Source organism: Lepus europaeus, chromosome 5 (assembly GCF_033115175.1).
Source record: "Lepus europaeus isolate LE1 chromosome 5, mLepTim1.pri, whole genome shotgun sequence".
NCBI classification, from domain to species: Eukaryota; Metazoa; Chordata; class Mammalia; order Lagomorpha; family Leporidae; genus Lepus; species Lepus europaeus.
Genome location: NC_084831.1, coordinates 131,478,555 through 131,483,150, shown reverse-complemented (window position 1 = coordinate 131,483,150; position 4,596 = coordinate 131,478,555). Strand labels below are relative to the sequence as shown.

The following is a 4,596-nucleotide window of genomic DNA, read 5'->3' as shown; positions in this document are numbered from 1 at the left end:
CACTGTTGGTGGGAATGCAAACTGGTAAAGCCACTATGGAAGACAGTTTAAAGATTCCTCAGAAACCTGAATATAGCCCTACCACACAACCCAGCCATACCACTCCTTGGAATTACCCAAGGGAAATTAAATTAGCAAATAAAAGAGCTATCTGCACCTCAAGGTTTATTGCAGCTCAGTTCACAATAGCTAAGATATAGAATCAACCTAAATGCCCATCAACAGAAGACTGGATAAAGAAATTATGGGATATGTACTCTATAGAATACTACACAGTGGTGAAAAAAAATGAAATCCAGCCATTTGCATGGAGGAATCTGGAAAACATCATTCTTAGTGAAATAAGCCAGTCCCAAAAGGACAAATGTCATATGCTCTCCCTGATCTGTGACAACTAATGAGCACCTAAAAGGAAACTTGTCCTCATGGTTTCTTGGGGCTCATCCCCAACAGCAGCCCATATGCAATCCCAGAGGAGCAAATCTGAGGAAGCCCCTCTTGCATTTCTTGCCCCAGCGTGTTGGGGGGCCAGACTGCAAGTCCCAGCATCACCCCGGAACAGTCCCCTTTATACCCTGCAACTCTAGGATTTTCATTGGTGAAGCTATAAGCCCTGTAGTACTTTGTACTACACCTGTGTCCTGCTCAAATTCCTCTGCTCCAGGATGGTGACTGCAAGTCCATAATCTCTAGGATAATTGGTATTCGCCTCATGAAACGTGGGTAAGGACCTCACCATATCCTGTAGATACCCTGCTCCTCAGAGTCTCTGGGACATACCCTATAGGACCTGGGGAGCAACCTACCTGTGTTTCAGTCCTTCAGATCCTCATCTACTGGTGCACAATCCCCAACATAACTGATACTCACCCTGTGTGACTGGGCAAGGTCCTCGTAACGTTGCCCAGTACTGGGACTTGGGCTCTTAGTACTGTAAGCCTCAGATTAGTTATGCCCACACACAGGACCTAGGTAAGGTCCTAGCCACATCATACAGTCTGAAGCAACACAATAATTTTTGGTGCCACAAGCCCCAACATCACTCATGTTTTTCTGTCAGGATGAGGAGCTACCTCCTCTGTGTCCCACAGCATGAGAAACATTGTTACAGCCATCACAAACCTTAGTGTGGTTGATATCCAACTCTCTGGCACTAAAGACACACATCTGTGGAAGCACCGATTCGCTTCAAAATCAAACTGCCACCTCCCCAAACTGTTGCAGACTAAACAACTGTGGGACCTGTAGACACTGCTGACACTGATTACCACTGGAAAATCATTCAGAGGTTACAGTTCTGAGCTTACCTAACACTGCAGACAAATTAATCACCCACGTGGCACTCCAAATTCCATGTAAACACAGAAGTCTTTTCCAGTGAAACCTACTCCATAAAAAAGGGAATTATTACGCTGGATGCAGAGATATTTATGTAGGACACAAAGTGAAGAAAAAGAGAAGCATAACACCTCTAAAAGAACACAATAGTTCTGCAGAAATAGATCCCAATCTGGAGGAAACCTATGAAATGTCTGAAAAAGAAATTAAAATAACTCTGGCCGGCACCGCGGCTCAATAGGCTAATCCTCCGCCTTGCGGCGCCAGCACACCGGGTTCTAGTCCCGGTCGGAGCGCCGGATTCTGTCCCGGTTGCTCCTCTTCCAGGCCAGCTCTCTGCTGTGGCCTGGGAGTGCAGTGGAGGATGGCCCAAGTGCTTGGGCCCTGCACCTGCATGGGAGACCAGGAGAAGCACCTGGCTCCTGCCTTCGGATCAGCGTGGTGTGCCGGCAGCGGCAGCGCCGGCCGCGGTGGCCATTGGAGAGTGAACCAACAGTAAAGGAAGACCTTTCTCTCTGTCTCTCTCTCTCTCTCACTGTCCACTCTGCCTGTCAAAAAAAAAAAAAGAAAGAAAAGAAACTAAAATAATTCAATGAGATGCAAGAGAATGCCAATAGATAGTTGAGGAAAACAATAGATGAAATTCAAAAGAGAGACAGAAATCATTAAGAAGAACCAAACAAATTTTGGAGCTGAAAACTTCAGTCAATGAAGTTAAAAATACAGTAGAGATTGTAGAGATTTTCAAACCAGAATAGGCCAGGTGGAGGAAAGAATTTCTGATATGGAGGACAAGATTTTTGAAACTTTCATACCAGACAAAAATAAAGAGAAAAGAAGTAAAAAGAATAAAGAAAGCTTACAAGACATATGGGATTCCATTAAGAGAAAAAATATTCATATTACAAGGATACCTGGAGAAGGGAAAATGTATTGAGAACCTACTGATTGAAATAATAGTTGAAAATTAAAAGTATTGAAATGGATGCAGACATCTAGATACAGGAAGCTAAAAAAAAAAAACCAACAAAATTCAATCAAAAAAGATCTTTCCCAGGGTATAGTATAATCAAATTATCAAAGACAAGGAGAGGACCCTAATGATAGTAAGAAAAAAATGTCAAGGCACATATAAAGGAAAACAAATAGCAGACTTCTAGGAAGAAAACCTACAGGCCAAAAGAGAGTGGGATTCAATGCCTTGAAAGAAAACAATTTCTAACCAGGAATATTATATCCAGTGATACTGGAAGTGAAGGGGAAATAAAGTGTTTCCCAGACAAGCAACAATAGAAAATTCATGATCATCACACCAGCCCTTCAAGAAATTCTGAAGAGAGTGCTACATTAGAAGTAAACATCATGAAGACATATGACAGTACCAAATTTACTAACATAGTATATACAATTAGTAATAAATAAACAAAATGACAGGAGTTAGTTCTCATCTGTAAATATAAACCTTGACTGTAAATGAATTAAATTGCCCAGTCGGAAGATATAATTTGGATGAATAGCAGCACTGTTCACAATAGCCAAAATATGAAATCAACCAAAGTGTCCATCATAAGATTAATGGATAAAGAACATGTGGTTAAATAAATAATAAAATAAGAAAATGCAGTTTATATTCATAATGGAGCATTATTCAGCTATAAGAAGGAAGTAAATCCTGTCACTTGCAGCAAAATGGATGGAACTGGAGGACATCATGTTGAATGAAATAAGTCAGACACAGAAAGACAAATACTGCATGCTCTCCCTTGTATGTGGAAGCTAAAGTTGAAACAACAACTGGCTGGGAATGACAGGGGAGAAAAAAGGTTTTTGGGTTTAGAAACAGGAGGAGCTGGGTGTGGTTCATTCATTGTGACAAAGACACTAATATGAGATGTAAACAGGGTAAATGGAGTGAGGGGTGTGTAAGAATTCTTTGTGTTACTGCATCACAATTTTTGTTTTGCAAATTTAAAACTAATCTGAAATAAAATGTTTTTTAAAAAAAGAATGGGCTGGCACCCAGCGGCTCAATAGGCTAATCCTCCGCCTGCTGCGCCGGATTCTGTCCCGGTTGCCCCTCTTCCAGGCCAGCTCTCTGCTATGGCCCGGGAGTGCAGTGGAGGATGGCCCAAGTCCTTGGGCCCTGCACCTGTGTGGGAGACCAGGAGAAGCACCTGGCTCCTGGCTTCGGATCAGCGTGGTGCGCTGGCCGCAGCGTGCCAGCCACGGTGGCCATTGGAGGGTGAATGATAATTGTTGAAGCTGGGTGATGGATATGCAGACCATTCTGTACATGTAAACACTGTATTATAAGTTATGTGTGCCCATTGTAGAGTCTGTCCTGTTAGCTTAGTAGTCAGCTAATGACTTTACAGACAAGTCCTTTAACACCAGGATAAAAAAAAAAAAAAAAAAAAAAAAGACGTGTGCGCAGGAGACGCTCAGAGGGAACCAGGGAACCACTGCCCAGGTCTGTCTCAGTCCAGGCTGCCTGCCTCGCCGCCCGCCCAGCGTCCAGTGCCACCATGCGAGTGCAGGTGGAGACCATCTCCGCAGGAGACGAACGCATCTTCCCGGAGCACGGCCAGACCTGCAAGGTGCACCACGTTGAGAGGCTTGAAGATGGAAAGAAATTTGATTCCTCCTAGGACAGAAACAAGCCCCTTAAGTTTATGCTGTGCAAGCAGGAGGTGATCCAAGGCTGGGAAGGGGCTGCCCAGATGAGTGTGGGTCAGAGAGCCAAACTGACCATCTCCCCAGACTTTGCCTATGGTGCCACTGGGCACCTGGGCGTCATCCCCCCGTATGCCACTCTTGTCTTTGACATGGAGCTTCTAAAACTGGAATGACAGGAATGGCCGCCTCGCTTAGCTTCCTGTTCTTGGATCTGCCATGGAGGGGTCTGGTGCTCCAGACGCGTGCACATGAATTCATCCGGAGCTTTTCCTATGGTTCCACTATGCTCTCTGTACAAACTGACAGACTGAATGTGTTCTGTCACTCAGCTTCCTCTTCCCCTCCCCTCCCTACCTGTGATCACCTAAACCATACACCATAAACCTCAAGTGACTCGATTTATCCTGTTCTTGTTTTGGGGTTAAGATTCAGTTTCCGTCTTGGGTCTGGGTTCCCAGTGAAGATGTGGTCAGGTGTTAACAGCACAAGTGATGGGTTCACTTTAGAACAGGAATTGGTGTTGCGGGATGGGGTTTGCGAGAATTTTCATTTTATTTTTATTTTTTGGTTGACATTTGTATT

The 4,596-nt window shown here is 44.0% G+C and overlaps 1 pseudogene; it reads left to right on the top strand.

Moving 5' to 3' along the window:
• Window positions 1-3,863: 3,863 nt before the first annotated feature.
• On the top strand, window positions 3,864-4,187 carry LOC133761098 (peptidyl-prolyl cis-trans isomerase FKBP1A-like; annotated as a pseudogene).
• Window positions 4,188-4,596: the final 409 nt, after the last annotated feature.